This window comes from Canis lupus, chromosome 14 (genome assembly GCF_003254725.2).
Source record: "Canis lupus dingo isolate Sandy chromosome 14, ASM325472v2, whole genome shotgun sequence".
Classification (NCBI taxonomy): Eukaryota; Metazoa; Chordata; class Mammalia; order Carnivora; family Canidae; genus Canis; species Canis lupus.
The window spans coordinates 52615819-52628321 of record NC_064256.1 but is presented as its reverse complement, the minus strand read 5'-3'; the positions used below and the strand labels follow the sequence as shown (position 1 = coordinate 52628321).

At 32.4% G+C, this 12503-nt stretch overlaps 1 pseudogene; it reads left to right on the top strand.

The window, feature by feature from the left end:
• The window catches only part of LOC112670846 (thioredoxin-dependent peroxide reductase, mitochondrial-like), a 41829-nt pseudogene extending 32513 nt beyond the window's left edge, over positions 1-9316 (top strand).
• Positions 9317-12503: the final 3187 nt, after the last annotated feature.

Sequence of the window (12503 nt, the reverse complement as noted above, 5' to 3'; positions counted from 1 at the left end):
TGGTACTAAAAAAAGTCAAAGAAGGTATATCCAACACTCACCTTAGCCATAAAAAAAAAAAAAAAAAAAAGCCACTTTAAAAAGACCCACAAAATGTCTAGCCTTCACCAATGTAACTTCCAAGTGTGTCTTCCCAGATAAAATGACTGCAAATTAAATTAAATATCTTACAGACCAGGGCTATTAAAGTTGTGTGGTGCCTATCAAAAATGATTTTTTTATTTGAAGTTTATCTGTGGTACTCCCAGAAATAGCTAGAATTAAAACTATTTTTACTGTATGAAGATAAAATGAGATGATTTGTATATAGAAAAATGCTAGTTTTTGTATTCCTTAAATCAACAAATATTTCATATTTAACAAGAAAAAATAACCAATAATTTAAAAATAAGATTATTTCAATGTAGTTTTGAATTCTAAATCATTTTTGGATGGACATTTTCCTATGAGAATGTGCATGCAATATAGGTCTAGTGAGAATTAAGACATTTATAGTAATTTTTGCAATTATGATGAATAAATAATAATTTCTGTACTTTGAAGATATAGTAGGGAATTCTGTGATGTGGTAATAACAGAGAAGGAAGGACTTAGGTTTACAATTCATTCAAACACATCATCATAATTATAAATTAAAAAGAAAGTCTAGGGGCACCTGGGTGGCTCAGTCAGTTAAGCATCCAACTCTCGATTTCTGCTCAGGTCATGATCTCAGGGTCATGAAATCCAGCCCCACCTCAGTCTCTGCTCTCCGCACAGAGTCTCCTTGTCCCTCTCCCTCTGTTCCTCCCCCCAACCCCCCACCCCACTCATGGTCTCCCTCTCTCTCTAGAATAAATAAATAACACCTAAAAATAAATAAAAAGAAAGTCTTGACCATGTCCCTATTTTGTCCTTTAGAAATTATCTGATTTGTCAAAATACCATTGTTATTGACCTTCACACTAGCATTAAAATTAGCAGCTTCAAAAAAAAAAAAATTAGCAGCTTCATCTAAGCATGATTAATGTTTAATAAAAAGGAGGTCTGTACTGTCTTCACCAGTGTATCTAATAAACATATTCAAGACAAAGAAAAGATATTAAACCTTTCCTTTATTTTAATGTTGATTAGTAATTATTTTTTATCTTTTTTTTTGCTTGTTTGGCAAATTAGATCTTAAAACATGGCACATCTTCACCCATTCAAATATATTTTCCAGTAAATACACATTTACTGTGAAAATTACTTCAATTATTTTTTAGTTTCTTTAAATTCTGCCTTTGTCTTTGAAGAACATGCAAGTCCCTTTTAGTATTAATCTGTTTAAAGGATTACCCTCCCACATATTTTCTAATAAAATCATCTGTAAGCTTCTTCGAGCTTCCATCTTAACTAAAGCTGCATCTATAGTGACAAAATTGCTTGAATGAGTTGGCCAGTTAGAATAATTTGGTGTGTGTCTTTTGTAACTCAACCAATCAGTTTATAATTTATAGGTAAATTTTTAAGTAGAAATATGAAGCCTGTGCCTACCATATGAAAAGAAAAAGAACATGGAGGCAATATGATTTTTATCCCAATAATGCAGGTATAATTATAAGGGAAATCCTGAGTTATTCAAGTAAAAACCTCTTTTTACTTTATTCTTAAGAGATACATAAAATTATGTAAGCATATCTTTAAGAAAGTTCCATGAGTATGGAAGATATGGAAGTAATGATTCCTAGAGGGAGCTGTTTTCCTTCACCATGCTTTTAAATCTTAAATATGATGAGGTAACAGATATTAAGACTATATATACAACCATCAAAGAAACAATATAACATGATGCCTTTCTAATACCTGCAATTTAAAACACAAAACATAAAAAAAAAAAAATCTGCTTCAGCCATCTTTAAAGTACTTATTAAAAGTAGCAAACCAGTTAAAACCTTGAACTTGAGATAAAACCAAATGGTTTGAGGAAAAAAAAATGCTTTAATGGTCTATTGATTTTAAGTCAAAGTAAAAGGCATAAGGAATAAGAAAAAAACTGCACATATAGGATTAAATGAACATTTTCAAATTTTGCACTGAATTAAAACTTAGAATATATTCAAAGGAGTTTAGATTTTTCATTTAAATTCATCATATTAGTTTAAGCCCAGCCTTACTCCTCTGCATATCTTTTCTTTCTTCCTTGTGAATGAATTGGTTAGAAGAATGCCGCATCCAATCTGATTAGCTAGTAGATAAGTAATATGAAAACTGATTTAAAGTCTCTTCCACTAGAGATGTCAAAACAGATGTTACTTTCCTACAGGATGACAGCACTGGGCCTCAGATGTCAAACATAATTAAAAATTTTATTTTCAAATGTACTCCGCAATTTATACATACTGAAAGTATGTCTTACCTTTTGAACTTCTAGAGTGCTGTGCTCTGCAAAATGGGAGAGGCTTTATTTTACTTGAGACTCAAATGGGAGTGAAATCATTTCATCAATCGGTACCCAGAGGTTTCCTTCAGGATTTGGCATGAAAAGACTGGCATTTCATTAAAACATGCTGACAATTGAAAGAGCAATTCTAGCAGGACTGATTTCTCTCACCTTCCTATCTATGACTATGAAGGTTTTCTCCCAGTAGATTATCCAAATTAGAGAATAAATTAAGGTGTCTTTCTTTTTGTGATGATATCAACTCATTTCATTCTTTGAAAGAGTAGAGGGTCAGAAGTTGCATGCTACTCATTTTATTTCGTATTTACTAAGTTTCTCCCAAAGTCCTTCTTCCCTTGGCAATAGAAGTAATAAAATACCTGTTGAGGGAACAGTTCCTTTGACTTTTTATGATACAAACTCAAAACAGATGGAAAGTTAAGAACTCACCATATATTTCATAGAATATCACCAGAGATTCGTACCCTTATAGGGAAAATGCAGAATTCCAAAAGCATGGCTACTCCAAAGAAGGTTCTCTGCCTCCACATCCCTAACATGTTATCTGAGGAGCCTTGACCCACCCATAACCATAGTCAAAAACCCTACATTTGCCCTTGGGTGTATTTGGTTATTCACATGTGTACCTCCTTTATTACAGAATAAGTTTCCTGAGGGCAAGGAAAACATTTTCATGTTTTTATCAATTACAGAAGATTCAAGATGCCTTGGCACATAAGTGACTTTCAGTCTAAAATCAGTTCTGAATCAATTTAGTTGGAGGTCAGAAACCCTTGCACTAAGAACATGTACTTCTAAAGACTAGGGCAGTGCAGTAGTAACTCAGAGCAGCAGACTGGACACTCAGCTGCTCGCTACTACTTACTAGCCATGTAGTTTGGCTAAGTTCTATCTCAACACTAAACCTCTGTTTCTCCATATGTAATATGTAATATGGTTATTGTGAGGATTAAATGAAGTGATGTGCCTAATATCAGAAAAATGCCTGGCATATGGATAAGCATTCAATAAATACAAGCTACCACTGTCGCCTTCCCTTAAATGTGTCATTGATGTGATAACCTATTGAAAGACTCATCAACGCAATGTCAGTAATTAGGAGTTAGTTTCTCCTGTGCCACCTAGGTATATGCATAAATATTTGTTCAAAAGATCTCCAGGTAGTGGAATTTCAGGCAGTGATTACTTTGAGCTTAGGAATTTGAAGTTACCTGTTGGAAATCTAAGTGATGTAGCAAACTTCATCATTCTGGATTTCAGAGATTTGCTAGTGTTTGGAAGAGTTTCAGGGAAACTTTCTTCTAGGTGCTTCTCGAAAACTGACCCCAGAAATGTCCACTTCATACTAGCTCCTATAGAACCTCTGCCCCTTCTCTAGACATGCATACCGGAGTTTCCTCTAAACCTAATTATTTCCAGAGGACTTAGGGTGTTTCTTAGTAGTAAACTAAATTCCAACTAGTCTTTTTCCTGATTTTAAAATTACCCTCTTGGAGTCCACTGTTAAATATGTCTGCTGCTGGTTTCTGATTCTCCTTAGTCCACTTAGGGAGCTTCCTTCTATTCTTATGTTACTAAAAGCATTTATTAGAAGTAGACACTGAATCTTATCAACTGCATTTTGGGGACAACTATCATGCTTTTACCTGTTACTAGAGTAATTGTAGTAATGGACTATCTAACATCAAGCCACAAGTGCACTCAGGCACGAGGGGATTTTGGTAATGGTGTATATTCCAATATACTACTGCATTCTATTTCATACTACTTTAAGATTTTTTTACATTGATATTCCCAAGTAAAATTGGAATAGGGCATAGTTTTCTTTTTTTGGATTATCATAGTCAAATATAAGTATCAATATTATGATGGTTTTTAAAAACAAGTCAGAAGATTTCCTCATTCTCTAATATTGCAAAAGACTTATTATCAAGGTTATCTTTTACCTGAATATTTAAAATAAATCACCCATAAAATCATCTCAGTTCATTATTCCTGAGGTACCGTTTTACACAATGTTTCTAATTCCTATTGATATTTGTCAATTGTGTTTTTTCTTGAACCAATCTGGGTATTTTTATTTTTCTATTTCTTTGCATAGTTTTCATTAACATTTTCAAAGTTATTATTATACAATTGAAAATTTTATTTTATAAATCTTATTTCCTCTTTATCTACAGTTATTTTTCCTTACTCATTTTCTACATATGTATATTTGTAGTTTTTTTTTAAAAATTCTAATCTTGATTAACCTAGTGAATTGTTCATTTTTCATCTTTCATATTTTAGACCAGATCTGTGCCTAATTTATTAATATTATTTTTATCAATCTTACCTTTTCTACCTAATAAAAAAATCTGCAACTATTTTCACTTAATATTTTCTTCTTTCTTTTTAGTTAATATTTTCCTCTACTTTCCTTAGTTTTATTTCATTGATTTCTGTATGTACCTTTGGTTCTTTCTTGCTTTCTTTAGACTTATTTTGTCTCTTTTAACTTCTGAAATTGGATGCTTAATTCATTGAGCATAAAACAATATGTTTTATGTTTTATATACTTGTTTTATATACTGAAGATGTCAAAAGTTATAAATATTATGATAAACAGTGCTTTCATTCTCATTAATTCATATTTTGCTTTTCTATTTAGGAGTTGTTTTGGAGAAGTTTTAAAATGTTTATATTTATTTTCTAAATGTTTGAAAAGTTTATATTTTTCTAAATATTATTTACTCTTCTAAATACTTAAAAATAATTTTCATGGTTTATTTCTTTTTTGATCATGGACTTCTAATTTTTATTCCACTGTGATCAGAAGACATGGTTGCACTCTTTCCAATCTAAAATATTTATTAAGATTTTCGGTTTTTTAAAGATTTTATTTATTTATTTATTTATTTATTTATTTATTTATTTATTTTTATTTATTTATTTAAGAGAGAAAGAGCACACACAAGCTAGCAGAGGGAGAAGCAGAGGGAGAGGTAGAGGTACATAATCCCCAGCAGACTCCATGCACTGGGTGTGCAGTCTCACAAGAAGCTTGATCCTACAACCCTGAAGTCATGACTGAAGTAGAAACCAAGAGTTGGACACTTAACTGACTGAGACACCCAGGAGCCCCATTAAGGTTTTCTTTGTGCCCGAACACATGGTCATTTTTGTAAATGTTTCATAGCCCTTAAAACTAGTTGATTTCTGTTTAAAGGGGATTAAGTATGGTACATTTTATTAATTAATATATTTATTATAATTGTTCAAATCATTCTGTCCCCTTCTTAAATCTTCTTGTTCTTCAAGCCCAAGTTACTGATGTAATATAGCTTTCTATGAACAAGAATGCAATTATCATTATTTGAATAAAAGCTATATAAGATGAAAACAAAAACACTAATTATATGCTAACAAAAATGGCAAGAAAAAAAGAAAACAAAAATAGGCATTTGCTAATTCCTCATCTTTTACAAGAGGACGGTCAATAGAGGTCATTTCATTTCTCAAGCTGTAAAATAAGAATATTTAAATTAATGGATATAATTACTGTAGACCTAAAAATATGCTTCCGTATGTATTTTCAAGTTACTGAGATATGATGGAAGAGTTGGGAGGGGGCACAAAGGAAACAGATATGATATACCAACAGAAAGGAAACAATACAGCAAGAAAACCAAAAATAGAATCATACATAAACACTGATTCAAGTGAATTAAGTCAAAACATCTTTCATAGAAATGAGGGTAAGAGAGATAAAAACCACTCTTTAGAAGAAATTGACTCCTAAATTGAAAGAGGTAAAACAAGTTCCAGCCATACACTGTATACAAGATGATATAAAACAATGTAATTCATAGTTTGAATATAAAAGAGTAGGCCAGGGAAAATCAGAAGTACACAAACAAAAAGAGAACAAATATAGCAATATCAATGTTGGGTAAAATAAACACAACATATAGAACATTAAACAAAACAAAGTTATTCTTTTTTGATGAAGGTTTCCTTGTTCAGGCAAGTTTCTTAGAAAGAACACATGGGTGATATATTTTAGGATTCCTTGCATATTTTTTATTTTTAGATTACCTTCACACATGAATGAAAACATGGCTGCTATGAAATATTGGGGTCACAGTAGCTTACCCATAGGACTCTTTATGTATTGCTTGGTTGACTACTGGTATCACATGTCCCCAAGAATATATTGAAGCCAGCTTGAATTATGTTTTTTTCCTAACATTTTAATTAATGTGTATCTTCTGCTTGGATACTGCATCTTTACAGCATAATTTTGTTGTTGATTTATATAACATGCCTGGTGTATATTACTGCCATTAATCCTTGGAACAACTCTAGGATATTGAGGTTTACTTCATCTCATTCAAAGCAATCATCTCTAGTCTTAGTGATAGGAAGGCAGACTATGGTATTTTGATAAATAACCTTAAACTGTTCTACCTATACAGTCAATTTTTAGACAAATTCCATGAAATTTTCTTAAACTCTGCTGTTGATATAAAGATCTTCTTGATATTACATTTTATCAGATTTCATAATATCAAGCTTATATAAATATATCAAGATAAGACTTAGGACATACCATTCCAAAAGCAAGTTCTTATAGACCAATTAAATCCTCCCAGATGCCTGGGTGGCTCAGGGAGTGATCCTGATCCTGGGATCAAGTCCCACATCAGGCTCCCTGCAAAGAGCCTGCTTCTCCTTCTGCCTACATCTCTACCTCTCTCTATGTATCTCCTGAATAAATAAATAAAATCTTAAAAAAAAATCTTCCAAAAGATTTTCATCATTCTCTTTAAATATTATGATGTATCCAAACATACAGAAAATTACAGTATAACATAACGAATACCCATGTAACCACAATCCAGGATTAATAATGTGCTAAAGCATCTTGCTATCTTTGCTTTAGATCATTCTAAAATTATTATTAAGAAGCTAATCATTCCAGACTTTAAGTCCCCCTCATACACCTCTCGGGTCTCATTCTCCTCTCTCTTTATTCAGAGACAACTACCATCCACCTCATCTGGGTTTCTGCACTTTATTACATATGTTTATATGCATATTAAGTTTTCATTTTCAGATCTTTATTAATATATATAGTCGCATGCTGTACTTTGTATACACAACATTTTATTTTGGAAATCTATCACTTTTGAAACACTTTAACACAATAGAAAAACTAATGTCTGAGAAGCTGAAAAGAATGTGGGTTCTCTATTTTTATGGTCAGGAACTATAAGCATCAGGTCTCACACATATCTCATATCTATTAGATCAAACTTGTTAACTGAATTGTTCAAACTTGCATCCGTGAAAACATTCTGTCTGTGTGATTTATTGGTTACTAAAAAAAGGCATATGCAAATCTCCTGCCATAACTATGGATTAATTGAATTCTCTTTATAACTCTGTCCATTTTTGCTTTAAATATTATTTTTACAAAAATTTTTTTCTGATGAGAACTTTTAAGACATACCATCATAGCAACTTTCAAATATAGAATACAGCACTGTAAATTATAGTCACCATACTGTATACTACATCCTTAAGACTTATCTGATGACTGGAAGTTTGTACCTTTTGACTATCTCCATCCTTTAAATATTTAATATTTAAATATGCTTTAAATATTGGGAGGTTTTGATACATACATAAAACTTAATTTTATTGCTTCTTGGTGGAATATTCCTTTTATCTCTATGTTGCAATCTTTTTCATCCCTATTAATGCTTTGCATGTTAAATATTTTTTGTTTGTTAATCAATAAGCATTTATTTGACTAGTATTTTCTAGTATGTCCTTTCCAGAAATTTACCTTTCTGGATCATGATATAATGTTTTGTGTCTAGTTATAAATAAAGTATATCTGCACAGTGTTTTTTGACCAAGTCAAGTCTCTTTTACATACGTGAATTTAATATATTTATTTTTGTAATGACCCAGATCACTAAGGCACTTCCCAGTCTATAAATAGTCTTTCTAGCCTCTATTTCAAGAACTAATCAACACTTGATGGGTCTCAGCTTTATGCAAGAAGCTCAGTTCCAGCTCCCTACCACACACAAGCCTAGATTTTAGCTCTGATTTGAGTCCAGGTCTTGGAACCTTAGCAGCTGTAGCACATGTTCAGTTCTAAAGCCATTCAGCTTTGCTTCCCTCACTTGCAACTATGGCTTTATAATCTTTATTACTAGTTCCTAGAGCCTTTCCTAATGCTTTCAAGAATTGACGTGTATTTTTGAAAGTTTATGGTTAAATATATCAACATGTGTTTTAGATAAGAGTATGATTTTCTACATTAGCTTAGCACACCATATTGATCAGAAACCTAATATACAATTCTTTGTTACACAGTTGTAAACAAAGTTCAAACACCTAAGCCTTGATGACTTTAGGGGGAAATATTGGTGCTTTTCTTCTATCCTTTGGACTTTACCTTTGTGTGTCCTACAAAAATTGTTGCTTTAGTGACAAAGCCAGTGAATTTCATTATGTTAACTGTGAAGCTGTTGCAGTTTCGATGTATTCCCACTTCCCACCAACCTTGCCTGGCTAAATACACCAATGAATAATAGCAGTTTGGGCCATATGAACATCACAGTCTTGTCAGATTTCCTGAGACTATGGTGTGCTGTTAGAAGAACCTGGTGTTGCTCTAAGAGATCTCTTCATAATTGATCCCAATGAGGTCATCCAGTATTTGAACACCAATGATCTCCCAGTGGACCAAAATATGGAAGAGACTCTGCTTGGTGAAGGCATTCCAGTTTGTGAAACCAATAGAGAAGTCAGCCCAGCAAACTGAACATGATATTCTCCTACAATCAAGCCAAATTCAACTGCTTCCAAAGATACTTTCAGAAGGTAAATCAGTAGATCATCTGATGCGTGCCTACAGCTTCTCACATCAGAAAAGAACCACAGTTGGAACTCACTTTTAGCATTTGAAAGATGCTAAATTTTCTTCTTGAATTTTCTTCTTGAATTCTTTGTACTAAACTGAATTCTCTATTAGGATAACAATGATCATAGTTTTAAGATGTTAACATTAACAGTCTACTTTAACTCTTATAATCAATGTATATGTACTTAAAATAAATGTAAATCATGTTTTTAAAAAAACACAATGGAAAGTGACTTTAAAAATAATGCATGTTTCTAATCCTGGAGATTAATATAGTTATTTTATTTATTTGCTAGCTGGATTAGGGTCTACATACAACTCTAGATATTGATTGGCCATAATTATAAAGGACATTTATTGAATCCAGGAATTGCATTTTGAAATCATTGTAATTATTTTCTTTTCTGAAGTGCTCAATGTAAAGTACATAATAAACATATCTTAAAAGAAAACAAGTATTTAATGAAATCCTAATTAAATTCATAGTATACTTTTTATGGAACTTAAAAAACTGATTCTAAAAATCATATGGTTATATAAGGGATCCAGAGAATCCAAGAAAATTTTGAAGAAGAACAAAGTTGGAGGATTTACAGCATCAATTTAAGATTTACTATAAATATACAGTAAATAAAACAGTTTGGTATTGATGCAAGAGAAATAGGTCAACAGAAAAGAGAGTCCAAAAGAATATCACATACATATATAATATCAATAATTTTTGACCAATACTATTCAATGGTTGGGGAATTGGTCTTCTCAATAAATTATTCTGAAACAACTACATAGCTGAGAGAACCTTTACACTTATATACAAAAATTAGTGATTAATGTATAAGGTTTAATGTACAGGCTAAAATCTAAAGCCTTTAAGAGAATTTTTTCGAGAACTTTGGATGGGTGATAAATCATTGGGCAGTATGCAAAAAGCACTAAACATAAAAGAAAAAAAGTTAAATTGGACTTCATTAAAATGAAAATCATTTCCCCACACACACAAAAAATACTGTTAAGAACAAATCACAAACTTAGTAAAAAAAAGTTTCTGTATATTGATCCAACAAAGAATTCATATTCAGAATATATAAAGAACTAGTATATATCATTTTAAAAAGACATTCAATTTTCAAACGAGCAAAAGAACTGAATAGACAGTACACAAAAGAAGATATATAATGGCCAATAAACAAGAAAACGTACTTAACATCATTACTCACGCTCCCTGTGGCTGGAGGTCTGTGAGGCACATCTCATTGCTACCTTAGTCCAACTCTTATCCCATGTCCACAGGCCTCTCTTCCTAAGGAAAAATCCAAAAGAGGAAGGTCAGTGGCATGAACCACAGCCCCATAACAGTGTTGATCTTAGGATCATATTGTCACAAATGTTCTCACTTCTTCATTTTCCATTTACATTCTTCTCACTCTCAGGTATCACCTCAGCTGACCTAAGTGGTAGTGTGATCCAAACCCTCAAAGGACACCACTACAGGAATAAAAAGACAAGCCACAAGGTAGGTGGGAAATGATGTTCTTAACACATGAAACTGACAAAAGGCTTATACCTAGAATATATAAAGAAATTCTAAAAACTAGTAAGAAAAAGACAGACAATGGTAAAATGGGTAACAGACTTTAACCAAATACCTTATTTTAAAAAAGATATCCCAAGGGCCAATAAACATATGAAAAAGATCCAATTCTTCAGTCATCAGAGAAATTCAAATTAAATCTACTGTGAGGTACTACAACCCACAGACTAAAATGACTAAAGTGAAGAGACATTGCCAAAAATGAATAATAACAGGGAGCAACTAGAACTCTCCTACATTGCTGATAGGAATATAAATTGATACGGCCACTTTGGAAAACTCTTTGTCAGTGTCTATGAATACTGACCTAGCAAGTATATCTCTAGGTATTTATTCAACAGAAATGCATATATGTGTTTCCTAAAACATATCATAGTGGAAATACTTGTAATATCCAAAACCTAGAAACAATCCAAATGTCCACTAAAATAGAATGGATAAACAAACTAATATTTTCACATGTGCTATTTCCATTTTCTATTGCTACATAACAAACAACTAGATGGCTTAAAACCATAATTTATTATTTTTTGGAAAATGAGTAGGTTTGCTGGGGGTTTCTGTTCTACCCATGTGTCTGGATTCACTCATGTGGTCACAGTCATCTGATATTTCACCTAGGTATGCAGGTGTAAGATGGTCCCTGGAACATGGTGCTATCACTGAGATAACCTATTCTCATCCTGTAGAGCCTTTCATCTTTAGTAGGCTACTCTAGGCTTCTTCACAGCATGATAACAAAAGGATCTAAGAAGGCAAGAGAGGAAGCTGCAAGCACTCGTAGGACTAAGCTTCTAGAATTTGCATAATATCGTTTCTAACACAATCTACGTCAAAACATTCATAAAGCCAGCTGCGATTTCAGACAGTGAAAAAACAGTCTTCATCCTTTAATAGGAGAAGCAGCCAATAGCACATCGCAGAAGGGCATGTAAACAGAAAATCATGATTAACTGGGAGCTACCATTACAGGAATCTTCCACAATATGTAACAATGACAATGAATGAATTACTGCTACAAGCACCAACAGGGATGAACTTCACAAACATAAGGTTGAGTAAAAGAATCAAGTCACAAAATGATACATACATCTTGTTCCATTTATATAAAACACAAAAATGTGCAAAACCAATATATGGCGTTAGAAGTCAAAAGAGAGTCCAAGGAGCATATGTGTGGTGCTACCACTACACTCCTTGACCCAGGCAGTGGTTATATGAAAATTTCACTTCATATAATTTACTGATTGTTTTGTTCTTTTGATAATTTTCTATGTTTGTTATATTTCAATAGAAATATTTTTAATCAGAATAAAAACAAAGACAAAAGAACTAAAAAATAGTTCTAGTGGATTTTCCTTAATTCATTTACCTGGGTGGTGTTTCATGCCTTTTCTGGAATAACTGCTGATGGATTACATATTCTTCTGCCTGCAGGAGTGAGAAAGATCACAAGGCTATGGGAGCCAGTGCTGAGGAACTCCATCTCTATTCTTTTTCTCTCTTATTTTGCTTAAATTTCTACATTAAGGATAAGTTCACTGATCACTTTTGTTTGATGTAGAATT